Source organism: Sus scrofa, chromosome 12 (genome assembly GCF_054392235.1).
Source record: "Sus scrofa isolate SSC_HxYL_T2T_F1_AM1 chromosome 12, Sscrofa_HxYL_maternal_Yorkshire_Landrace_v2.0, whole genome shotgun sequence".
Taxonomy (NCBI): Eukaryota; Metazoa; Chordata; class Mammalia; order Artiodactyla; family Suidae; genus Sus; species Sus scrofa.
The window spans coordinates 134,798-161,039 of record NC_139394.1 but is presented as its reverse complement, the minus strand read 5'-3'; the positions used below and the strand labels follow the sequence as shown (position 1 = coordinate 161,039).

The window sequence follows — 26,242 nt, the reverse complement described above, 5'->3', positions numbered from 1 at the left end:
AGACTCAACTCTAGCATCTACAGATGGCTCATGCTGCTGATTTTCTTCATTTTCCTGATTGACACAAGCAGAATAATATCTACCTGACAGGGTTGTATTACATGAAGTGATGATTTTGAGGAATTCAGCACCGTGCCTGTCACGTAAGAATGACTCATTAGCTGGTTTTGTTTGGACCCTGTCTGCCTGCCTGTTGAATTCTGTCTTCCAGTCTAGACCCAGAATGTCAGCTCTTCCATTCCCAGTATCCTGCCTTGTCTCAAGGGTATGTTGTCATTACTCATTGTTGACATACAATTGACATGAATCCATAAAATTTCCCTTTGAGCTTACTGCCTCTTTATTTATTATTTTTTTCTTTTTAGGGCCCCACCTGTGACATGTGGAAGTTCCCAGGCTAGGGGTTGAATCAGAGCTGTAGCTGCTGGACTACACTACAGCTACAGCAGTATGAGATACAAGCTTCATCTGTGACCTACAACAAGCTCATGGCAACGCCGGATCCTTAACCTGCTGAGCAAGGCCAGGGATTGAACATCTATCCTCTTGGATACCAGTCAGGATCGTTACCACTGAGGCACGATGGCAACTCCTAAACTCACTGCCTTTTTTGAGCACCGCTTTCTTTCCTGTTTGCTGCTTAAGTTCTTGAGTGAGTGGTCTGCAGCTCCTAACCTAGCTTCCCCTGTTTGGTGGATGTCAGCTTTTGCTCCAGAACTTTGCTCTTCAAGTAGATGGGCTGTGATACTCTTTGTGCCCCTACAGTGTCCAGCACAGCACTTAATGCAAATAGACTCTGAGTAAATATTTGGCTACTTTTTGATGAGTGTAAGAACCCACACCAACCTGACAGGAGGCGCTGTGCAGTTATTTTTATATTAGAGACAGTTTTAAGGCCTTGATTTCGTGCAAACCATTTATTACAAGACTCCAGATTGTCTTACAGTGTCTGAAGACAGCGATGTGAGGATCAGGAGCAGCTGGAACCAGACCCACAGTCTCTTCCCCTCTCACCCGACCCTCTCGGGGTAGTGATTTCCTTTCTCTTGCAGAACTAGGTTCCACATGGGGCAACACTGGGCTACCAGTAGCTCTTAAAACTTTTACAGTCTGAAGCATCCAGAGCTGCTGGGTCGCTCCTGATTTCCTGCCTGCCTGCTTGGTCTGTCAGTTACTGACAAAGGAATATTGTCTCCAGCTATGACCTTGGATTTGTGTATTTCTCCCTTGAGTTCTATCAGTTTCATGTCCTATATTTTGAAGTGTATCATTAGGTGCATACAGATTTAGATTGTTTTATCTTCTTGGAGAAGTGGCCCATTTATCATTATTTAATGCTGGATCATATGGTGGTTCTATTTTTAGTGAAGTATTATTTTTGATAGATCTCCTCCTCCCTCCCTTTTTTCCCTTTTCTTTCCCTATTTATTTCTTTTGGCAGTGCTATTTTTAGTTTTCTGAGGAGATTCCATACTGTTTTTACATTGGCTACACAAACTTACATTCTTGCTAACAGTGTGGTAGACTTTCCTTTTCCCCACAACCTCTCCAGCATTTGATATTTGTAGACTTAGCTAAGGATGGCCATTCGGACAGGTGCTAGGAGGTACCTCCTAGTAATTTTGATTTGCGTTTCTCACCTACTGAGTGGTGGTGAGCATGTTTTCATGTGCTTGTTGGCCATCTGTATATCTTGTTGGGAGAAATGTCTTTTCAGGACTTTTGCCCATTTTTTGTTTGGGTTATTGGTTTATTTTCTGTGGAGTTGCATCAGTTGTTGAGCTAGCAATTTTAAAAGCCCAGCCTGGCCTGGGGTTTGGGATCTGGATCAAGTGCCTGCAGGTTGTGAATGGTGGTAACACGGTGATATTTTGGTGAGCAGCCAACACGAATTCTGGTGATTGTTCTCTTCAGAGGTCTTCTGCAACTCAGTTCTTTTCTTTCCACCTGAGCTTCTTTTATTGTCTCTAACCACCTGGTATGAAGACCTGATGTGAGCCAGGTCAGGTGAATTAAGGCTGGCAGTTAGGAAGAAAACTCTCATGGAGATCCCTTCTGCTCCCCGGGTAAAGGATCTGTCTTTGTCCCTGTGGTAGTTTGGGAACCTCCGTGGCTTGAGTGAAAGCCTTCGATGGGCAGACAATTCATGCACACTTCTGGTGACATCAATAAAGTGAGAAAGACAGAAGAAAGAAAGAAAGAATGAAAAATGAAAGAAATGAAAGAAGCAAGACATGTATGAATGAATGAATAAAAGTTTGAAAGTTAAGAAACTATATCAGCAGTTACCTATGTACACACTTCTATTGATCAACGCACCAGTGCATGAATATATGAAGAATGGAAGAAGGCTGTCCTGACTTGACGGAATGGGCGCTGAGGTTGTGAATGGAGTGGCAGAGGGTAGGTTGGCCTCAGGGCTCTGAAAGAATTTGAGAGAGAAAGAGCCCACTTTGTAGGGCACTTCTTGGTATTTCAAGAAATTGGAAGAAGGAAATCCAACCAGCACATTGCCCAAGGACAGTGCTGCCCAGGGGGCTGCCCGCCCCGGAGAGGAGGAAAGCCTGAAAGTTGCTGTTAGAGCAGATGTCCACAAGATGGCAGCAGAGTACCTTCTGGACCGGGGAGTGGCTCCAAAGCTGCAGGTCCGGGCTCAGAATAGGGGTGGAGGGTGTGTGGGGCAGAACCCACAGCAAGCACCCAGAGGTTTGGGGTCATTTTCTGGGCGCTCGGGACTCTCTGCTCCAAGATGCCTCCTGTCAGGCAGAGGACACAGCTGTCCCTTCAGTATTTGATGGGGATTGGCAGCCTGGCTGGGTGGCAGAGTGTATAGCATGCTTGAGGGTTTCACTGGCATCGTTTTGCCTTGTGTTCCTCCAGAGGCAGGTGCCGGGACCCACACAGCATCTGTGTTAAATCATGAACTGGTAGTTTTCAGGCCTCTGCCCATTGAGGGTTTAGGTTTCTGGATAGAAGCTGGTGCTCATGAGTGGATGATGGATTTCAGGGGCATTGGGGTGGACATCCCTGTGCTTTTTTCGCTCAGACACCTAGGGAAATGTCCTTGCCTTTCAAGATGAGCGTCACTTATCAGTACAGTGCCAGGGTATGGAGGCCTGACCAAAGCCAAGTCTGATCGATTCAACAGGGTTGATCGGTTTCGTCAAGAGAGCTCTCAGGGAGTTCCCTCATGGCTGCCTGGCTTAAGAGTGTCTCTGTCACCGCTGTGGCTGTGGTAAGAGCTGCGTTGGGAGATCAAACCCAGGACAGACAACATGCCAATGTCTCAGGTGGTACCCAAATAAATTTATAAATATAAGTATTGAAAAGAATGAGCCCAATTGATAAAGAAGTCCATACATACATATATATACATTCCCACAGAGTAGCTGGGGGATTGACCCAATCATAAAGGGTCACCTGCCACCTTGCCTCTGGTGGCAGAGGGCTTTAAGTACGAGCCTGGGGTTGTAAGAGCAGTGGTGTGGAATCAGTTCCTGGCCAGACAGTATCTGCATCCACCAATGAGTGCATAAAAATAAATAAAAATGTTAATAGATAAATTCATACACCCTAGATAATTACTTCTGGTCAGATATCGCATTGCTAAGAAATCTTGACAGGTTCAGTGGAGGCGCTTTGATGATTTTTGTTTTGTTTTGTTTTGTTTTTTTCCCCGAGAGGCAGGATTCTGTACCAAGACACATTCTCTGGAGAACACTGAGCCAGTAATTTTGGTTTTTATTTTTATATAATTTTTTAATTTCAATAATGGTTGCTTTATAGTGCTCAATTTCTTTTTGACAGCAAAGCGAACTAGACATATGTGTATCTACATAATCTTTTCTTGTCACATTGTCCTCCACCTTGTTCCAAAAAAGCGACTAGATACAGTTCCCTGAGGTATACAGCAGGATCTCATTGCTTACACTCCAAGTACAAGAGTTTGCATCCATTACCCCCCAAATCCCAGGCTTCCCACACACTCCCTCTCCAATCTGGCAACCACAAATCTGCTTTCCAGTCCATGAGTTTCTTTTCTGTAGAGGGGTTCATTTGTGCCATTTGTTAGATTCCAGAGAGATGGTGTATCCTGTGGTATTTGTCTTTCGGTATCGCCCTTATTTCACTTAGTCTGGGCGTTTCTCGTTCCATCTATGTGGCAGCGAATGGCATTTTTTGTTCTTATTTTATGGCTGAATAGTATTCTATCATTTATACGTACAACATCTACCTAATCCATTGATCTGTTGGTGGACATTGCATTTGTTTCCATACTTTGGCTATTGCAAATAGTGCATTTGACTTTTTTAAAAGAACATTTTAATGGGTATACACCCGAGAGTGGTGGGGAATAGAGTGGTACTTTATTTATTTTTTGGATTTACCTCGATCCTGATGTCTGGTGGTTGTACCAGTTTACATGCCCACCCCCACTAAAGGAGGGCACCTTCTTGTCCACACCCTCTCTGGGATTTGCCATGGGTTGACTCACAAGTGAGGGCCCTTTGGAGAGGTGTGAGGTGGTACCTCAGGGTAGTTTTTATTTGCATTTCTCTCCTAACGAGTGACGGTGAGCATCTGCTCCGTCTGGTTTAGGGAAGTGTCGATGCAGGTCTTTTGCCCCTTTTACAGTCGGGTTGTTGGTTTTGTTTTTCTGTTGGGCGGTATCAGTGATCGAGCTGGGAATTTGGAAACCCCAGCCTGACCTGGCTTTGGGATCCGGATAAAGTGCCTATGGGTTGTGCATGGAAGGTGGTGTAACGGTGATATTTTGGTGAGCAGCTGTGCGAATCCCTGTGATTTTTCTCTCAAGAGGTCTCCTGAAACTGTCCTTTACTTTCTATGGGAGTCTCCTTTGGTCTCTCTATACACGTGGCAGAATACCTGATCTAAATTAAGGGAATTAAGGCTGATAGAATGATATAAAGAAAGCTCTCACGGAGATCCCTCCTGGCCCCTGGGTAAAAGATCTGTTTTTTCGCTGTGGTGGGTTTGGTAATCTCTGTGGCTTGAAAACCTTTGATGGGCAGACAACTCACGCATGCTTCAGATGGGGTCAATAATGTAACAAAGGAGGGAGTGAGAAAAAGAGAATTAAAGAAAGAAAAACAAGGCTTTACTGTAAGAATGAAGGAATAGCAGTTGAAAATTACGGAAAAAACCAACAGTTCCATGTATACACACTATCTTCATAATTAGATAAGTGCAGGAGTATCTAAAAATGGAAGAAGGCTGTCATGGCCTGATGGGTCGGGAGCTGAGGGTTTGAAAGGAATCGCAGGGGGAGGTTGGCCTCAGGGCTCTGAAAGTCTTTGAGAGAGAAATAGCCCCCTTGGGAGGACACCTCTTGGTATTTCAGGAAATTGGAGGAAGGAAACCCAACCAGCACACCGCCCAAGGTCAATGCTCAGGGGGCTGCTGAGCCAGAGAGAGGAAAACCTGAGAGCGGCTGTTAGCGCAGATGTCCACACGATGGCGCCAGAGTACGTTCTGGACCCAGATGCAGCTCCAAGGCTGCAGGTGCAGGCTCAGAGGTGGGGTGAGTGGTGTTTTGGGTGGAACCCACAGCAAGCACCCAGAGGTTTGGGGTTGTTTTCTGGGCACCTGGGACTCTGCTCCAAGAGGCCTCCTGTCAGGCAGAGGACACAGGTGTCCCTTCAGCACTGGATGTGGATTGGCAGCCTGGTTGGGTAGCAGTGTGTGTTTGGAGTGCTTGAGGGATTCACTGTTTTTCAGAATGCCTTGTGTTCTTCCAGATGCAGGAGCTGAGACCCACACAGCATTTGTGTTGAATCGTGAGCTGCCATTTTCAAGCCCCTGACTGTCAGGGCTTTAAGGGTGTGGAGAGAGAGGCTGGTGCTGATGAATGATTGGGGGACTTCGGTGGCATTATGGTGGGCAGCTTTGCTAACCCCTATGCTTTTTTTGCTCAAGACACCTAGTGAAGTTTCCTTCTTGCCTTTCAAGATGAGTCTTTCTTTTCAGTACAGCACCAGGCTATGGAGTCCTGACCGAAACCAGGTCTGATGAATTCAACAGGGTTGATTGGTATCATCAAGAAAGCTCTCAGGGATTTCTCTTGAAGCTGCCTGGCTTAAGAGCATCTCTCTGTCACTGTTGTGGCTGTGGTAAGGCTGTGCTGGGAGAACAAACCCTGGGCAGGCAACATCACTGTGTTGCAGGTGGCACCCAATTAATTTTCTAAATAAAAAGAGATATTGAAAAGAATGGGCTCAATTAATAAAAAAGTCTCTCTCTCTCTCTCTCTCTCTCTCTATATATATATATATATATATATATATATACACACACACACACATTCCTGCAGAGTAGCTAAGGGAACTGATAGATAAGGAAAAAATGGAGGATCTTCTGACATGATACCTCTGGTGACAGAGGGTTTTCAGTAGGGGCCTGGGTTAATAAAAACAGCAGTGTGGATTCAATTCCTGGCCAGAGAGTATCTGCACTGCAAGTGGGTGCCAAAAAATAAATAAGTGAAAAATAAATAAATAAAGATGTTAATATAGAAATAAATTCATACGCCTTAGGTAATTACTTCTGGTTGGATGCACATTGCTAAGAAATCTTGACAGGTTCAGTGGAGCCAGGTTGCCTGTATTTTTTCTTGAGAGGCAGGAGTCTGGACCCGACACCTTCTCTGGTGAATGCTGAGCTGGTAATTTTTTGAAATCGTTTTATTCCATTATAGCTGATTTACAGGGTCTGCCCATTTCTTTTAACAGCAAAGTGGTCTCGTCGTATGTAGACATACCTATCCTTTTCCTCACGTTTTCCTCCGTCTTGTTCCAAAATAAGTGTAGATATATTTTGCTCTGCTATACAGCAGGATCTCATTGCCTACCAGCTCCAAGTACAAGAGTTTGCATCAATTACCACCCCCCAATCCCAGGCCTTCCCACACCCTCCCCCTCCAATCTGGCAACCATAAGTCTGTTATCCAGTCCAAGATTTTTTTTTTTTTCTGTAGAAAGGTTCATTTGTGCCATTTGTTAAATTCCAGATCCAAAGGGTATCCTATGGTATTTTCCTTCATTTTCAGACTTATTTCACTTAGTATGAAGGTTTCTAGTTCCATCTGTGTGGCTGCGAATGTCATTTTTATGGCTGTGTAGTATTCCGTTGTGTATATGGACAACATCTTCTTAATCCACCCATCTGTCGATGGACATTAAGTTTGTTTCCATGTCTGGGCTGTTGCAAATATTGCTGCAAGGAACAGAATGGGGCAAGTACCTTTTGAAAGGAATAGTCATCCAGATATAAGCCCAAAGAGTGGGCTTCCTGGGTCGTACATCCTTTCTATAGGCATTTTTTGGATTTACCTCCATCCTGTTGTTCAGAATGGTTGCACCAATTTACAAACCACCCACGCTGTGGGAGGGCACCCTCTTCCCCACACCCTCTCCAGGATTTGTTATTTGTAGACTTGCTAATGATGTCCCTTTGGACGGGTATGAGGAAGTACCTCGATGTAGTTCTTATTTGCATTTCTCTCCTAATGCGTGATGGTGATCATTTATTCTGGTGCTTATTGCCCTCTGTCTGTTTGGTTTAGGGAAGTGTCGATTCAGGTCTTTTGCCCATTTTCAATTGGCTTGTTAGTTTTTTTTTTTTTTTCTTTGCTGTTGGGTGGTGTCAGTTGTTGAGCTGGTAATTTTGAAACCCCATTCTGACCTGGGCTTTGGGAACCAGATAGAGTGTCTGTGGGTTGTGCATGGAAGGTGGTATAAAGATGATATTTGGGTGAGCAGCTGCACTAATCCCTGTGCTTTTTCTTTCAAGAGGTCTCCTGAAATTCTCTCCTTTTCTTTCCATGGGAGACTCTTGTTCGTGCTATACATCTGGTATGAAGACCTGATTTAAAGCCAGGTCGGGTGATTTAAGGCCGGGAGAATGATATAAAGAAAGCTTTCATGGAGATCTCTCCTGGATCCCTGGATAAAAGATCTGTCTGTATCACTGGGGTGAGTTTGGTAAACTCTGTGGCTCAAAAACCTTCAAAGGGAAGACAAACCATGTATGCTTCAGGTGGGGTCAATAAAGTAAGAAAGAAATAGGGGAAGAGAGAAAGAAAGAAAAGAATCAAGACTTTATTGTATGAATGAAGGTTTAACGCTGGAAAATTAAGAAAAAATTCACCCACAGTTCCGTACGTACACACCTATCTTCATAAATACGGAAGTGCAGGACACGAGAAAAAGAAGAAGAAGGCTCTCATGACGCGATGGATCAGGAGCTGAGGGTTTGAACAGAGTGGCTTGGGGTAGGTTGGCCTCAGGGCTCCGAAAGTCTTGCCCACTTGGAAGAGCAATTCTTGGTATTTCAAGAAAGAGGAGGAAGGAAATCCAAGCAGCATAAGGCCCACGGCCAGTGCAGCCCCGGTGGCTGCTGAGCCAGAGAGGAGGAAAACCAGAGAGTTGCTGTTAGAGCAGATGTCCACAAGACGGCGCCAGAGTACCTTCTGGACCCAGGTTCATGACCAAGGCTGCAGGTGCCGGCTCAGAATTGGGTTTGATGGTGTGTTGTGTGGACTCCACACCAGGCACCCAGAGCTTTGTGGTGGTTTTCTGGGCACCTGGGCCTCGCTTCTCCAAGAGGCCCCCTGTCAGGCAGAGGGCACAGGTGTCCCTTCAGTGGATTCTGGGCACCTGGGCCTCGCTTCTCCAAGAGGCCTCCTGTCAGGCAGAGGGCACAGGTGTCCCTTCAGCAGTGGATGTGGATTGGCAGCCTGGTTGGGGGGCAGTGTGTTGAGAATGCTTGAGGGATTCACTGTTTTTCAGAATGCCTTGTGTTCCTCCAGAGGCAGGATCCTAGACCCACACCACATCGGTGTGGAATCATGAACTGGCTGTTTTCAAGTCACTGACTGTCGGGGGTTTAGTTATGTGGAGAGAGAGGCTGGTGCTGATGAGAGAATGGGGGCCTTCACTGGCATTTTGGTGGGCAGCTGTGCTAATCCCTGTGCTATTTTCACTGGAGACAGCCATGGAAATTTCCTTCTTGCCTTTCGAGGTGAGCCTCTCTTTTCATTACGGCACCAGGGTATGGAGGCCTGACCAAAACCAGGTCTGATGAATTAAGCACAGTTGATTGGTTTCATCGAGAAAGCTCTCAGGGAGTTCCCTCATGGCTGCCTGGCTTAAGAGTCACTCTCTTTGCTGTCACTGGGATAAGAGCTGCATTGGGAAATCAAATCCTGGCCAGACAACATCCCAATGCCATGTTGGCACCCAAATAAATTTATGAAGAAAAATAGATAGTGAAAGAATTAGCTCAATTGATAAGAATCAATAAATACATATATACATGCCTGCAGAGTAGATAAGGTAATTGACAGACAAGGCAGCCCTAAAGGATCTCCAGACACAATACCTCTGGTGGCAGAGGTGGTTAGGTATGGGCCTGGGGTTGTACAGCAGTGGCGTGGATTCAACTCCAGGCCAGACAGTATCTGCATGTCACTAATGAGAGCAGAATATGAACAGCTAAGTAAAAAAATGCAGGAATAATGATGTTAGTATAGTAATAAATTCATACAACTTAGGTACTGACATCTGGTCAGATGTCACATGGCTAAGACATCTTGACAGGTTCAAAGGAGTCAGGCTGCCTGTTTTTTTCTCAAGAGGCAGGAGTCTGGACCCAGACATCTTCTCTGGTGAATGCTGACCTGACCTGGTAATTTTTTTTATCAGTTTGTATAAATGTCTTTATAGGCATCGGTCCATACACACCAGGAAATTAGGTCTGGTCCGATGTGGCTAGGCTAGGCAATCTTGGCAGGATCCACGGAGTCCTTGTGCCGGTCGCTTATCCCGAGGGGCAGCCGTCTCCACACTGACACCTTCTCTGGTGAATGCCGAGCTGCCAATTAGGTCATTGATTTGTTTGTTTTCTTCATGACTGATTGTCGATTGTCGCTGCTACATGGGGCTCCATTTCACCTTAACACCAAAGCGATCCCGTTGTCCATGCATATCCATATTGCTTTTCTCACATGATCCTCCGTTCGGTTCCCCAAACAGGGACTAGATATGGTTCCCAGGGCTAAACAGCAGGTGGTCTGTGATTACCCACTCCAAGGGCAAGTGTTTGGATTGATTCCCTTCCAAATCCCCGAGAGGGGCTGTTCGAGCCAATGTCCACACGAGGGCGCCAGAGCCCCTTCTGGCCCCAGGTGCAGCTGGGAGGCTTTAAGCGGGGAGAGCTGCAAGGCTCCAAAGGCGCAGGCTCCGCGTTGGGGCTGATGGCGTGTGGAGCGGAACCCGAACCCCCCACAGCAAGCACCCAGAGGATGTGCGAGTGTTTCCTGGTCCCCAGGGACTCTCTCCTCCAAGACACCTCCTGTCAGGTGGATGGCACAGGTGTGTCCCTTCCGGATTTGGAGGTGGATGGGCAGCCTGCTTGGGTGGCAGTGGGTGTCAAATTCCTGAAGCATTTCCTGGGCTTCGGCGTGCCTTGGGTTCCTCTCGAGGCAGGCACCCAGACACACACAGCCTCGGGATTGGACCGTGAGCTGGCCACAGTCAAGCCCCTCCCCGTCAGGGGTCCAGGTAGGTGAGAAGGAGGGTGGTGCTGAGCAATCCATGGGGGGCTTCGGTGGCATGAGTGTGGGGGGCTGGACCAATCCCTGTGCTTTGTGCGCTCAAGAGGCTGAGGGAACTGTCCTTCCTGCCTTTGGAGAGGAGCCTCCCTTGTCAGTGGGGCGCCAGGCTATGGAGGCTTGAGCAAAACCAGGTCTGAGCAGTTAAGGATGGTTGATTGGTCTCATCAAGCAAGCTCTCAGGGAGTTCCCACGTGGCTGCCAGGCTTAAGAGTCTCTCCTGGTCACTGCTGGGGCTGGGGCAAGAGCTGCGTTGGGTGATCTACCTCTGGCCAGACAACATCTCCGTGGGGCAGGGGGCACCCACATAAATGGATAAATAAGAAGAGAGATTGAAAAGAATGAGCTGATTTGATAAAGAAATGAGGCAATGTCAATCTCTCTCTCATTCTCTCTCTATATATATACACACACACAGGAATATATATATTTCTACACGCATACTCACACACACACACACACACACACACACACACACACACAAATGCCTACATAGTATGAAAGAAAAGCTAAGGAAAAGGATAGATAAATCCGTCCTAAAGTCTCTCCTGACCCGATATGTCGGGTGGGAGTGGGTTGGAAGTGCCCACCTGGGGATGCCCAGCCTGGGAGGGGAGGCTTTTGCAGAGCAGAGTGGATCTGCATGCCACCCATGGGTGCAGGAAAATAATTTGGTATGTAAATCAATTAAAAAATAATCATGTTTTTATACTCCTAGATTCATACACGCCAGGTCATTAGGTCGGGTCCGATGCGGCTAGGCTAGGAAACCTTGACGGAATCCACGGAGTCCTTTGGCCTGTGTCTTTTCCTGAGGGGCAGCCGCCTCGACCGTGACGCCTTCTCTGGTGAACGCTGAGATGCCGATTTTTCGGTGTTTTTCTTTTTTTTCCTTCCTTTTTCTCATGATTTATTTTTGATTGTCGCTGATGTAAGTGGATCCATTGCATTTTCACGACAAAGGGATCCCATCTTACGTGTCTGTCCATCCTGTTTTTCTCACACGATCCTCCCTTTGGTTCCACCAAGAGTGACTCGATAGCGTTCCTTCTGCTAACCAGCAGGAGGGCTCTGCACCCCACTGCAAGGGCAAGGGGTTGGAGCTCTGACCTCCCCAATCCCAGGCATGCCCACACCCTCCCTCCCATCTGGCAACCACCATCTGTATGGCCGCGTCCAAGGGTTTCTTTCGTGTGGGAAGGTTCCTGGGTGTCCTTTGTAAGATGTGAGAGGGAAGGGGTTTCTCGTGGTGTGTGTGTCTCTCTGACTCACCTATTTTGTTTCGTGTGAGCATTTCTCTTTCCAACACTGTGGCTGCCAGTGGCCCTTTTGGGGCACACTTTGACGGCTGAGTCCTAAGGATGGCTATTGGGACAGGGCTGAGGAGGACCCTCGACCTTTTTGGGATTTGGAATTCTCTAGGAATGAGGGATGCTGTTCCTTTTCCTGGTGCTTTTTGCATTTCATGTATCTGTTATTGCTAAGGCTCTCTTGAGGTCTCTTGGCTGTTTTTCTTTTGGTTGTTGTAGTTATGTATTTTTTTCTTGCTTGAGATGCACTGGGGATACCCACCTGACCTTGGTTTGGGGATGCACATAGAGTGCCTGCGTGTTGTGCATGGGAGGTTCAAAAACAGTGATTTTTGTAGAACAGTGGTACCAATTGCTGGGCATTTTCTCTCGAGTGGTCTCATGAAACTCCATCCTTTTCTTTCCATGGGAGCTCGTTCTCTTCTTTGTATGCACCTGGTGTGAAGACGTGACATAAAGCCAGTTCGGGCATGTGCAGGCCACTCTATCGACGGATCAAAAGAATGCTCTCATGGAGATCTCTTCTGGCCCCTCGTTAAAAGTTCTGGTTTTGTCACTGGGGTCGGTTTGGGACACCCTGTGCCTTGGCCAACATCAAGGGTGGGTTATCACACACACCCTCGAGGTGGGGCCAATGCATTTATAAAGAAAGTGGGAAAGTGAGAACAGGGAGGAAAAAAAAGAAAGAAGGAAAGAAACGAGGCCAGACTTGATTGTACACAGGAAGGAGACACAGGGATAATATTAAGTGAAAACAAAGTGTGCCATCCCTACAAACCTAGCTTCATAAATATATAAGTGCAGGGCTGTGTAGACTCAGAAGCAACCTGGCATGACATGATTGGTCGTGAGATGAGGGTTTACACAGTGAAGCGTGGCGTTGGCTGGCCTCTGGGCTCTGAAAGCCTTTAGGAGAGAAAGAGCCCACGTGGAAGGGCACTTCTCGGTATTTCTGGAGAGTGGGGGCCACCCGCATAGGGGCCCCAGACAGTGCAGCCCAGGGGACTCCTGACCCAGAGAGAGGAGGAAATCATGAGAGTGGCTGTTTGAGCCGGTGTCCACACGAGGGCGCCAGAGTCCCCTCTGGCCCCAGATCCTGCTCCACTCTCTCCTGGTTGAGAGCTGCAAGGCTCCAAAATTGCACGCTCAGGCTTGGGGCGGATGCTGTCTTTTTTCGGAAGGCACAGCAAGCACCCAGAGCATTTTCAGGTGTTTCCTGGGCACCGGGGATTCTCTCCTCCAAGATGCCTCATGTCAGGCAGAGGGCACATGTGTCCCTTCTGGACGTGGAGGTGGATTGGCAGCCTGGTTGTGTGGCAGGGTGTTTGGAATGCTTGAAGCATTCCCTAGGTTTTGGCATACCTTGGATTCCTCTAGAGGTAGGCGCTGAGACCCACACAGCATCGGGGTAGTAACGTGAGGCCACCATGTCCTAGCCCCTGACCACTTGGGGTTCAGGTAGGTGAGAAGGAAAGTGGTGCTAAAGAATAAATGGAGGGCTATGGTGGCATATGTTTGGGCAGCTGGGCGAATTCCTCTGCTTTTTTTGATCTAGAGAGTGAAGGATATATTCTTCTTGCCTTTCGAGAGGAGCCTCGTTTGTCAGTAGGGCGTCAGGCTGGATGAAATAAGCATGGCTGATTGGTCTCATCAAGCAAGCTCTCAGGGAGTTCCCACATGGCTGCCAGGCTTAAGCCTCTTTCCTGGTCACTGCTGTGGTTGTGGCAAAAGCTGCGTTGGGAGATCAACTTATGGCCAAACAACATCTCAGTGTGGCAGAGTTCACCCGCATTAATTGATAAATGAAGACAGAGATTGACAAGAATTAGTAATTGATAAAGAAATGAGTCAATGACTCTCTCTCTCTCTCTCTCTCTCTCTCTCTATATATATATATATATATATATATATACGTGCATACACACACACAAACACACACATATACTTAGTACGACAGAATAGCTGAGGAAATGGATAGATAAATCAATCCTAATGTCTCTCCTGACCCAATATCCCAGGTGGCAGTGGGTTCAATGTGCCAGCCTGGTGATGTCCAGCCTAAAAGTGGATGCTTTTGCAGGGCACAGTGTATCTGCATGCCACACATGGGTGCAGGAAAATATCTCGGTGGGTAAAGAAATTAAGAAATAATGAAGTATCGATACTCATAAATTCATACACTCCAGGTAATCAGGTCTGGTCCGATGGGGCTGAGCCAGTAAATCTTGATGGAATCCAAGGAGCCCGTTTGCCTGGCTCTTTTCCTGAGGCGCAGCTGTCTCGACCGTGACAGCCTTCTCCGGTAACACACTAATTTGGGTTTTTTTTATCATGGCACATAATGGATTGCGCTGATATATGTGGTTCGATTTCACTGTAACAACAAAGCGATCCCATCTTACAGGTCGGTCCATGTTGTTTTTCTCACATTAGCCTCCATTTGGTTCCAAAATTAGTGACTAGATCTCGTTCCCTGTGCTGAAGGGCAGGACGTCTCTGCTGACCCACTCCAAGGGCAAGGGTTTGGATCTGTTAGCCTCCCGATCCCAGCCCTTCCCGCACCCTTGCCCTCCAGTCTGGCAACCAGAACCTCTGCTGCAGTCCTTGAGTTTCTTTCCTGGAGGAACGTTCCTTGGTGTCATGTGTAAAATTCCAGAGGGAAGGGGTTTCCCATGGTAAGTGTGGGTGTCTCTCTCAGACGTATTTGTTTAGTTTGAGAGTTTTTCTTTCCAAATCTGAGGCTGCCAGTGGCATTTTCTTGGCACATTTTTAAGGCTGAGGATGCTTCCGTTGTGTATATGGACATCCTCCTCCTAATGCAATCATCTGACCATGGACATAGAGTGCGTTTCCATGCCTTGCTATGGTGAGGCATGCTGCGTGAACACACCGGGGTGTTTAACTTCTGGAAAGGTACATTTTCTGGATGTATGCCCTGGAGTGGGAGTGCTGGGTCCTGTGGCATCAAGGCCTTATTTTATTCTGAGCACCTGGACCACCAGATCAGACTCCCAGGTGCTCAAGAGCAGTGCCAGCAGAACTGGGTGCCATCAGCTGCAGACGTTTGGGATGAGAACAGGTGGGAGTGGTAGTGGCCACGTGAGGACATGGAGACCTGACACAGCACTGCAGTTTAGGTTTGGCAACTCCAGGGTCAGAGATGGGGTTGGAGGTGGGACTGGGGACACCCCAAGGACATCCCCCAGGTGGAAATTTGAGTTATGGGTTGCTTCTGGCTCTCGGGTCCCAGATATGTCCCCTGGGAGTGAGTGGGTAGTCCTTCCTCTGTGATTAGGGGGTCTGTGCATAATGTTCATGGGGCCCTAAGACCAGAAGGTTTGATAGTCTATCTGAAGGGGGGGGATCTGAAAGCCCTTGGCGTCCCCAGCAATATAACCGTGAATGCACAGGCTTTTGGTTTGAGTCATGGACATGTCCATTTAGTGGAAGGGGTCTTTTGTTGGGTTTGGCATATGGAAAGCTGTGCTTGTGGGCCTGAATGGTGTGTGTAGAAGTGGCTTTTTTGTCTGGGCAGGACGTGCTGCTGCCCAGGATCTATGTCTCAAATTTATCCCTAGAATTCTTTTTTTTCATTTCGACCTGAGCTGTGACTTCTTCTAAGTTACCCACAAGGAAAAAACCACAGTGAGAACTAGGCCACAAGTATTAAGGCAGGCTTACAAATTTCCAACTGGTGAGCTGACTTGACGTGGGATCTGCTGGTGGTTGTAGGGTAGTGGTCTCGGTGGGCTAGGAGGAGGGAGAGTCCTGGGAGACTTTGGGAGCCACCTCTGGCCTCTGTAAGGCACATGGTTGTACTTAGAGTGAGAGTAGGAGGGAGTTTGGCCATCAGGTGAACCAGACGAGTGTGGCGCATCCATGGCTTTGGTCAGGAGGCAGGAGGAAGGGCTCTGAGTTGTTATTTGAGAGATTGGCCACCAGAGGGCGACAGAGCACTGACAGGGCCCAGCAGCTGCTTGGCATTGGCATCTCCCGCTGCAGAGGTCAGGTTTGAGTTGCTGCTGTTGGATTCACCAGACAGGCCTCAGGATGAGGGCTAGGTTATGGGTCCCCTGTGAATCTCAGATTTAAATTAACTCAGCTTATAGGAAGGAGCTTGTCCTACCCTTCCCTCAGGGAGCCTAAAATCCAGATAATTGGTCAGGCTCTCAAGGGTTCTGCCTGCCTTTAGTTTCGGCAGTGTTGGACATCTGAACCTCAGTGGTGCGGGGTTGTATATTGGGCTTGCAGTGTTCCTGGATCAGGCTTGCATGGTGTTCGTCCCCTGGACAGCTGGTGAGGGGTCGTGAATGGAAAGTGCAAAAGCAGTGGTTCCTTGCTCTCCCCGCATGCTGTGTCTGTCCCAGAGACTCATCTCTCTCTCTCTCTCTTTTTTTTTTTTTGTCTTTTGCCACTTCTCACAGCATATGGAGGTTCCCAGGCTAGGGGTCCAATCGGAGCTGTAGCCACAGGCCTATGCCAGAGCCACCGCAACACAGGATCTGAGCTGCATCTGCAACCTACACCACAGCTCACGGCAACACCGGATCCTTAACCCACTGAGCAAGGCCAGGAATCGAACCTGCAACCTCATGGTTCCTAGTCGGATTCGTTAGCCACTGAGCCATGACAGGAACTCCAAGACTCATCTCTTGAAGGTTCTCTGAAAAGTTTCTTCTTTTCCTTCCATCTCAGCCTCTCCCCTCCTCAGGTTCACCCCTGAGGCAGAAAATCTTACCTCAAACCAAGTCCCAAAAATGAAGATGGGAGGCTGATCCACTGAGGTCTGGTCACCTGGTTTGTACTGGGTTCGTCTCAGTGACTTAGAGGAGTGAGGAATGTTTGGGAGGAGTGAGGGCCAGGGCTGATTTGGAGAGAAAAATAACCCTCCTGGAATACACTTGGTGGTTCTTAGGGTGAGAGGAGGGATTAAACTGACTATTGGGTGCACAAGCCCAGTGCCCTCCATCCAGGAACTCTGTTCAGGAGGCAGGAGGCAGGTCTCTGGCTTGTCATTAGAGAGAATGGCCACAAGAGGGTGCTGAAGCCCTGGCCGAGCCCAGCAGCATCTTGCTAGTGGCACTTCCAGGGCCAGAGATGCGGTTCAAGTTGGGAATAGGTGGATCCCCCAGGAGGTGCCCATCCAAAAGCGATGACTTACGGGTCACAGCTGACTCTTCAGTCCGAATTGTCTCACCTGGTAGCAGGGAAAGGATTCTGCCTTCCAAATGTCAGGGTCACCTTCAGTGTACTCAGCTGGCACGAAGCCCACATTATCATTATTCATTATTATGAAACTTCGGGTTCACACAGCCTTGGGGTTCTGCAGAGGTAGAAGTCTGAGCACGCAGCACCTGGCGGGGGGATGGCGCATGCAGTTTTCCAGAGTCCAGGGGCTTGGCCTCTGGGGAGCTGGTCGTCAATGGGGAGTGTGTGTAAAAGCTGACGTCTTGCGGTGGGCAGACTGTCTTTACGCAGGAGCCCCCTCTGGAGAGTGGTCTGCAATGGTCCTTAGATTTTCTTCCATCTGTGCCTCTCCTGTCTTGTGAACACCACTGAGGGCACATCTTACCTGGAGCCAGGTGACACAAAAAGGGGTGGGTGGGGTGGGGAATTAAGGTAAATCAGAACGCCTGACTCCAAGTGTGTTACCCTGATGGATGCAAATGAGGGCTGACACGTATGCAGCAGGAAGGCCTATGGAGGACTTAGAGAAACACTGTCCTCCATAGGGCTTTAGATTGATCTGAAAGAGAGAGAGAGATGGGAGGACAGAGTCAGGCTCCCAGGTGCTTAGGAGCAGGGCCAGCAGAACCAGCTGGTGTCAGGAGACCAGTTTGGGACGAGACTGGCTGGGAGTCGTAATGTCCACTAGAGGACGAGGAGCCCTGCATTGAAGCAGCTTGGCCTTTGCGTATCTGAGCCCCGATGTGCAGTTTGAACTGGTGGTTTTGGATCCCTCTGGTATCTGCCTTGTGAGGAGGGCTAGGTTACAGGTCACCTCTGACTCTTGGGTCTAAATTAACTCACCTGGTAGGAAGGGCCTTGTCCTACCCTTCCCATCTCTGGGTCACTTTCAGACAATTCAGGGAGCCTACATTCCAGGTGCTTGGACATGCTGTCAAGAACTCTGACTCCCTTCAGGGAGTTCCCATCATGGCTCAGCCACTAATGAACCTGGTTAGCATCCATGAGGACACTGATTTGATCACTGGCCTCCCTCATTGGGTTAAGGATCCAGCTTTGCCATGAGCTGTGGCTCAAATCATGTGTTGCTGTGGCTGTGGTGTAGGCCGGTGGCTACAGCTCCAATTGGACACAGCATGGGAACGTCCATATGCAGTGGGTGAAGCTCCCCTCCCCAAAAAAAGACACACAAAAAAAGAATTCTGATGGCCTTCAGATTCTGCAGAGGCCGACAAACAAGCCCAAAAAGCACTGCGTTGAATATTGGCCTTGCAGAGTTCCTGGATCCAGTTTGCACTGTTTTTTTTTGGCATTTGGGCATCTTGGCAGGTGGTCGTGAATGGGGAGTGCAAAAACAGCGGTTCCTTGGTAATCACTTTGCTTCCAACCCTTGCCTTGTCTCTTGAGGGTTCTCTGAAAAACATCTTCTTTTCCTTCCATCTGAGCCTCTCCCCTCCTCCCTTTCACCCCTAATGAAAATTCTTACCTCAAGCCAAGACACAGAAATGAAGAGCGGGATGCTGTTTCATTTAAGTCTGGTTACCTGTTTGGCTTAGGTTCACCTCCTTTACTGCGTCTGGTGTGGGATATAGGGAGGAGTGTGTGTCATTTTTTTTTTTACTTGGAGAGAGAAACACCCACCTCTCAAAGGGCTTTGCTTGTTCACTTCATCGTGTAAGAAGGTGCAGATCCCACATGCCCCTCCCTGGACACACCTCCAGGCTCAGATCCTGGGTTGAAGATGGGTTGATGGAACTACCTGGATTTGCCCAGAGTTGTGAAGTTGTTTACAAGAGATTCTGACTCCCCCAACCCCCCACCAACTGCCTCACCTCAGGCACAGGACACACCTATTCCTTCAAGTCTGATGAGCCTCTCTAGTCTCCTTGGGTGGCCCAAGTGCCAGAGGGTTTGACACATTCCTGGGGTCAGACTGTCCTTTGTTTTCAATGCTGGGCAGGACTCTGGACCTAGAAACATCTGTCTTGAACCTTGGGCTTGCAGTTTGCTAACTTCTGAGTTGTGTGGGTTGTCATTTGGAAAAGGGGTCTGTTGGGAGTTCCCGTTGTGGCACAGCAGAAACGAATCCGACTAGTATCCATGAGGATGCAGGTTCCATCCCCGGCCCCACTCAGTTGGTTAAAGGATCCAGCATTGCTCTGAGCTGTGGGGTAGGTCACAGACATGGCTCAGATCCCACATGCTGCGGCTGTGACATAGGTCAGTAGCCATCGCTCCATTTTGACCCCTTTCCTGGGAACTTCCATATGTCCCTGCAGCTCTAAAAGGCAAAAAGAAAAAGGAAGAAAAGAAAAAGGAAAAAAGAAAGAAAAAAGGAAAAGGGGTCTATTCTTCATGAAGCGTGGAAACCTTATGATAGATTGCTGGGTGGCTTTGGGATCCCTGTGATTTTTTTCTCTCAAGCCTTCTCCCCAAGTGTCCTGCTTCCCTTTCTATCTGAACCTCTTCCTCCTCTATCTGAACCCTGTTAGTGGGACCTATCTGAAAACCTGTAACGTGCATGGGGGTGGAGGTTTACTGATTTAAGGCTGGCTCACAGGCCTAAAGGGTGCTGATTGTTTTATCTATTATTTATTTTTTGTCTTTTAGGGCCACACCCACAGCATATGGATGTTCCCAGGCTAGGGGTCCAATTGAAGCTACAGCTACAAGCCTACACCACAGCCACAGCAACAGAGGATCTGAGCTGTTTGTGACCTATGCCACAGCTCAGGGCAACACAGAATCCTTAACCCAGCGAGGCCAGGGATAGAGCCCACATCCTCATGGATGCTAGTTGGTGTCCTTAGCCACTGAGCTAAGTGGAACTCATGTGCTAATTGTTTTAAATGCTCTTCACAGGACTGACAATGTGGGGCCTCTGACAGATTTCAGGTAGTGGGTGGTCTAGGGTGGGGTGTGCACTGGGAGACTTCGAAAAAGTCATGACCCTGTCTGTTGGGGCATCTCCTTGGGTTGAGAAGCAGATCTGGAAACAAATCCAGCTGGGGGGTATCCAAGGCCAGGGCAGCCCCAGGGGGGCTGAGCTAGAAGGGCAGAGAGTTGGTGTTAGAGCAGATGGCCGCCAGGTGGCACCAGAGCACAGGCAGAGCCCACCTGCACCTCCCTGGCTGCATCTCCAGGCTCAGAGATGGGGTGAAAGTTGGTTGCCCAGAGTGTGGGGCTGATTTCAGGGCACCTCTGATGTTCTGGCCCAACTGGCGAAACTCATGAAGGAAAAATAAGTGTGCCTTCAGCATCAGATTGGTTATCCCAACCTGGTCAGATAGCCCAGGGGCCAGAGAGCTTTCCAAGGTCCCTGGGGTCAGACCAGCCTTTGTTTTTCAAGAGGCGAGACTCCGGACCCACCAATCTCTGTCCTGCATCCTGGAATGATCATTTTCAAGCCACTGGCTTCTGTAAAGTTGTCATGTGGAAACAGGGCTGGTGGTCCTGAATGGAGCTTGTAAATGTTGTGATGATTGTAGTAGCTGGCAGTTAGAATCACTGTGCTTTTTCCCTCAAGAAATTATCCCAAACTTCCTTCTTCTATTCCCCCTGAGCCTTTTTTTTTTTTTTCCTGGCCTCTAACGTCTGTCAGGGAGCAGATTTTAAGGCAGGTTTCTTGAAGGAAAGCTGATTGACTTAAAGAAAGTGCTCAAGACCCGGTGGTTGGGGAGGCAGAGGGCTTTGAGGTACTGCAGTGGGTTCCATTGGGGTGAGCGCTCTGGGAGACTTGGAGAAACACCCCCAGTCTGCAGAGCAAGTCGTGGCACTTAAATGTGAGGAGGAAGACATCAAGCTGGCAGATGCCTAGGGCCAGTGCCCTCCTGGGGGCTGCTGAGGGAAACAGGGGAAGGGCGAAGAGTTGTCATTAGAGGGGCCTTCCGCCAGATGGCGCCAGAGCAGAGGCAGAGCCCATCTGCAGCTCCCTGTCCACACCTCTAGGCTCAGAGGTGGGCTTGAATTCGGGTTGGTAAGTACCCCAGGACATGCCCAGAGAGTTGGGTTAATTCCAGGGTGGTTCTGACACTCTGTCCGAAATTGCCTCACCTCAGGAAGGGGAAATACATGTGCCCCCATCCTCTGGTGGGTATTTCCAGTGTAGTTCAGCTGCCCTCAGGGGCGGAGAGTCTGACAGGTTCTCTGAGGTCGGGTTGCCCTTGTTTCTCAAGGGGCAGAACCCTGGACCACACGTATCTGTCCTGAGTCCTGGACTGGGAATCTTTACGCCTCCAGCTTCCGTGAAGGTGTCATGTAAAAAAAGCTGGCTGGTCGTTGTGAACAGAGCATGGAAAAGGGGTGGGTTTTGCTGGGCTGCCGTGCTAATTTCTGTGCTTTTTCTCTCAAAGTCCTCGCCAAACATCCTTCTTGCCCATCCGAGTCTCTTTTTTCTCTCTGACTCCAGTTACAGGGAGCAGACCTGAAGGCAGTTCTCAAGAATTAAGGCAGGATGACTCATTCTGTGAAGACTCTCAAGACCCAGTGGGTTTTAAGGGACCGGGGTGGGGTCGGCTGGCCTGAGTGCTCTGGGAGACTTTGAGAGAGAGACACTCCAGTCTGTAGGGCCCTTCGTTGCACTCAGAGTGTGAGGAGGAATGAAATCCAGCTGGCAGGGGTCCAAGGCCAGTGCAGCCCCACCCCCTGGTGGGTGGTGGGTGCTGCTGAGGGAAACAGGCGGAAGGGCTGAGAGTCGATGTTAGAGCTGAGGGCCACCAGACAGCACCAGGGCACGGGCAGGTCCCCCTGCTCTTCCTTGGCTGCACCTCCAGGCTCAGAGCTGAGGTTGGAGATGGGTTGGTAGGACCCCCGAGAGGTGCCCAGCATGTTGGGGTTGGTTACAGGGTGCCTCTGACCTCAATTGCCTAACTTCAGGGAGGGGACAGGCCTGTGCCTTCAGCATCTGATGGGCATGTCAAGCCCAGTCAGGCAGCCCGATTTGACATATTCACTGGCGTCAGATTGATTTTTCTTTCTCAAAAGGCAGGACTCTGGATTTGACATGTCTGTCTGAATCTTGGGCTTGCAATTTTCGAGCCTCGAGCCTCCATGAAGTTGTTACGATTAAAAAAAAAAAAAAAAAAAAAAAAAGCGGGAGTTCCCATCATGGTGCAGTGGAAATGAATCCAACTAGGAATCATGAGGTTGCTGGTTCTATCCTTGGCCTCGGTCTGTGGGTTAAGGATCTGGTGTTGCTGTGACCTCTGCTGTAGGTCACAGACACAGCTTGGATCCTGTGTTGCTGTGGTGTAGGCAGCAGCTGTAGCTCTGATCGGACCCCTAGCCTGGGAATCTCCATATGCCGAGGGTGTGGCCCTAAAAAAAAAAAATGGAAAAAATAATGTCGTGGATGTTTGTGAACGGAGCATGTTAAAAGGGCACACTACTTTGTGGCATCTGTGCCAATCTAGGTGCCTTGTCTCTCAAGAGTTCTACCTGCGTTTCCAACTATGCTTCCATCTGAGCTTTTTTCCTCGTGTCTAAGCGGGTTTCCGGGAGCCGCCCTGAGCGCAGGGGGTTGAAATAAACAAGGCGCTGGGGAACCGAGGGGCGGAGGCAGCCGAGGTGAGCGCTCTGGGCGCCTGTGAGAAGGGAAGGCCCCGGCTGCTGGGCAGTCCTTGCGCTAAAGGGGAGGGGGGAGGACCTCCAGCTGGCGGGGGTCCGAGGCCAGCACGTCCTGCTGAGCCGCCGAGGGAACGAGAAGCGACGGCTGTGAGCTGTTGGTGGAAGGAAACGCAACCTTTGTTTTCTCAGAGGCAGGGCCCTGGACTCGCAAATATGTGTCCTGAGTCCCGGACCTACAGGTTCCGAGCCGCCGGTCTCCTGAGGTCGTCGGTGTGAAAGGGGCGGATGCTCTTGAACGGAGCTCAGAGCTGCAGTGCTGATTCTGGGGGTGGCTGGAGAAGCCCTGGGTCTCTTCCTCAAGGCGTCTCCCCAAACCTCACTTTCCATCTGAGCCTTTTTTTTTTTTTTTTTTTTTTCCTGGCCTCTACCTCTGTATCGCAAGGAGCCGACTTGAAGGCAGGTCTTGCGAATGAAAACGGATTGATTTAAAGACTCAAGACGCAGTGGGTCGGGAGGCAGAGGGATCGGGTAGGCTGCGTGTGGGCTCTGGGAGACTGAGAAGGACCCCAGTGTCTGGGGTACTTCACTGTGCTGGGTGGCTGAGGAGCAATGAAATCAAGCGGCCAGGGCCCAAGGAGAGGGTAGCTCCAGGGGCTGCTGAGGGAACCAGGAGGAAGGGCTGAGAGATGGAGTCGGAGCAGATGGTCACCAGGCCGCACGGAGCCCTGGCGGAGACCCTCTGCCGCTGCCTGGCAGCACATTCAGGCTCAGAGCCCGAGGGGAAGAAGGAATGTGGGTGCACTCAGCACAGGCGCATCGATTTGGGGGTGGTTGGGGTGCCTCCAATACTCTGACCCAAATGGCCTCACCTCAGGGAGGGGTCATGGCTGTGCCTTCAGCATCTGATGGGCGTTTCCAGCCTGCCTGGGTGGCCCAGGGGCCGGAGAGTTTGACAGGTTCTCTGGGGATGGATTGCTTTTGGTTTCTCAGAGGCAGGACTCTGGTCGGAATCTTGGCCTCGCAACTGCCAAGCCCCGCCCCCCACCCAGGTCACTGTCCTGCGGCAAAGGGACCGATGGTCAGGAATGGAGCGCCTAACAGTGGTGCTGGCTCCTCTGGGCGACTGTGCAAATCGCCAGGCTTTGTGCTTCAGGACCCTCCCCCAAATTCCCTCTCTCTTTCCTTTGGGGCCTCGTTTTCCTGTCCCCAAGCCCTGTTTCAGGGAGCAGACTTCAAGGTGGTTCTCGGGAATTAAAGTAGGGTAATTAAAAGGATTTTAATGCATTAAGTGGGGGTGGGGGAGTGTGCTGGGAGTCTTTGAGAGAATTGCCCCTCTCTCAGGGCACTTCACTTGGCTTAGAAGGTGAGGAGGAATTCCATCAAGCTGGCAGCTGCCCAAGGCCAGTATGGTCCTGGGGGGCCGCTGAGGGAAACAGGAGGAAAGGCTGAGAGTCAGTGTTAGAGGAGACGGCCTCCGGAAGGGGCCAGAGCACAGACAAAGCCGATCCGAAGCCCCCTGGGTGCACCTCCAGGCTACGAGGTGGTGCCAAGAGGGGTTAGTGGGAGCCCCAGGATGTGTTAAGATGGCTCACAGGGCACCACTGACTCTCTGGCACCAATCGACTGACCTCAGGGAGCAGAAAGACATGTGCTTTCTGCATCTGATGGGTAGTTCCATCCGGCTCTGGCTGCCCAGGGGCCAGAGAGGTGGACATATTCTCTGGGGTTGGTTTGCTCTTAGTTTCTCAGGGAGCAGGGACACTGGACCCACAATATCTGCTTGAATCTTGGCCTCGCAATTACCAATCCTGCAGCTTCTGTAAAGTCATCACATGTCCAACGGGGCTGGTGGTCATGAATGGAGCTTGTGAAAGTGGTGCTATTTTGAGGGGGCAGACAGGAACCCCTGTGCTTTATCTTTCAGGAGTTCTCCCCGGATTCTTTCTTCCCCTTCCATCTGAACCTCTATGTCCTGTCTGCAATCGCTGTTTCAAGGAGCAGAACTAAGGGAAGGGCCTGAGAGGGAAGGCAGCTGGGACTGATTTAAAGAAGGCTCTCGGTACCCAATGGTGGGGATGCAGAGGTTTTTATGTATTGGGGTGGGGTAAGTTGGGGTGAGCACTCGGGGAGACTGTGAGAGAAATACTCCAGCGTCTAGGGCGTTCATTCAGCTCAGCAGCTGAGGAGAAATGAAATCGAGCAGCTCAGGCCCAAGGCCCGGGTAGCTTCTAGGGCGGCTGAGAAACAGGAGGAAGGGCTGAGAGACGGTGTTAGATGGAGGTCACCAGGCTGAACCCCAGCCCAGGCAGAGCCCCTGGCAGATGCCTGGCTGAGACTCTGGGCTCAGAGGTGCAGTTGAGGGAGGACTGTGGGACCCTCAGCACATGCTCATAGGCTTGGGCTGGAAACAGGGAGCCTCTACGGCTCTAGCCAAACGGACTCACCTCAGGGCAGGGACACAGCTGTGCATCTGGCGGGCATGTCAGCCAGATCGGTGCCCCAGGGCCAGAGTGTGACAGGCTCCCTGGGTCAGCTGGCCCTGTTTCTCCAGAGGCAGACCCTTGGGTCCAGAAACACCAGGGCTAAAGATGGGGCTTTGACGTTTGAAGCACTGGTCTTGGGCACAGACCGGCGTGAGTGTCCTCTGCTCCTTCCTCTCAGCGAACTGAACACCCAAGAAGAGAGGGCGTGATGTCAGCCTGGTTTCAGAAACCTGAACATTCGAGATTCAAGCCAGGAATTTGCTTGTCCCTCAGAGAGCCTGTCAAATTTTCTGGTCATTTATCAGAGAAACACACTGAATTTGAGCCAAAGATGTGTGAGCAGAATTATGCCAGTATCCTGAGGTGAAAGAAATTGGCCAGATGATAAGAGGCGCCCTGTAACCCCATCTCAGCCCCGAGCACTTCCGTGGGGTCTCGTCATACAATCGGCAACCACGTATTTCAGCCTGAAGGAGTGGAGGGTCTCCGGGGTTCTCCAGAGCCCTTTGACCAGAATGCGCTGCTCTAACAGCAACTCGGAGCCCTGACAGCCTCCAACGGCAGAAGTCCGCTCTGCAGGGCCCGGGGGCACTGCCAGTGTGATTTCCTTCCTCCTCTCCCTTTCAGCGCCCAGAAACACGCTACGGGCTGGGGTGTGACAATCTCAGAGCCGGAACTCACCCCACACCCTGAAATCAACAACCCCACTTGGTAAGTCCTGTGAGCAGCCCCTGATCAGTCAGCACCCTTCAAGCCTGGGACCCAGCATGAACCCAAGGACCATGCAGCCTTTGTAAAAGTTACCTGGTTTTAGGACCTCCCTGCAGCAGGTGTCTGGCGGAGGAGGGAGAGGATCAGGTGGGAGGGAAGGAAAAGCTTGAGATCTCTGGAGAGAAAGAGCACAGGTATGAGCACAGTCTGCGCCCGAAACCACTGTGCTGACACAGTGCCTTCACAACCAGAAGGCCACCTTTCCAGAAGTACAATTCCACAGGGACCAGCTTGATTCCAGCAAATTGTAGGGCCAAAATCCAAGCCCGGTATTTCTGGGTCCAGAGTTGTGCCTC

At 49.9% G+C, this 26,242-nt stretch overlaps 1 protein-coding gene across 13 annotated transcripts in view; it reads left to right on the top strand.

Moving 5' to 3' along the window:
- LOC110255247 (uncharacterized) overlaps positions 1–26,242 on the top strand; it is an 80,737-nt gene that overhangs the window by 6,251 nt on the left and 48,244 nt on the right. The window contains exon 1 of one of the 13 annotated variants that reach the window (XR_014820378.1): positions 25,809–25,886. The exons of the other annotated variants lie outside the window; for them this stretch is intronic. The gene's annotated coding sequence lies outside the window, so the exon portion shown is untranslated. Of the gene's footprint in view, positions 1–25,808; positions 25,887–26,242 lie in introns of those variants that run through there. 13 annotated transcript variants of the gene reach the window in all.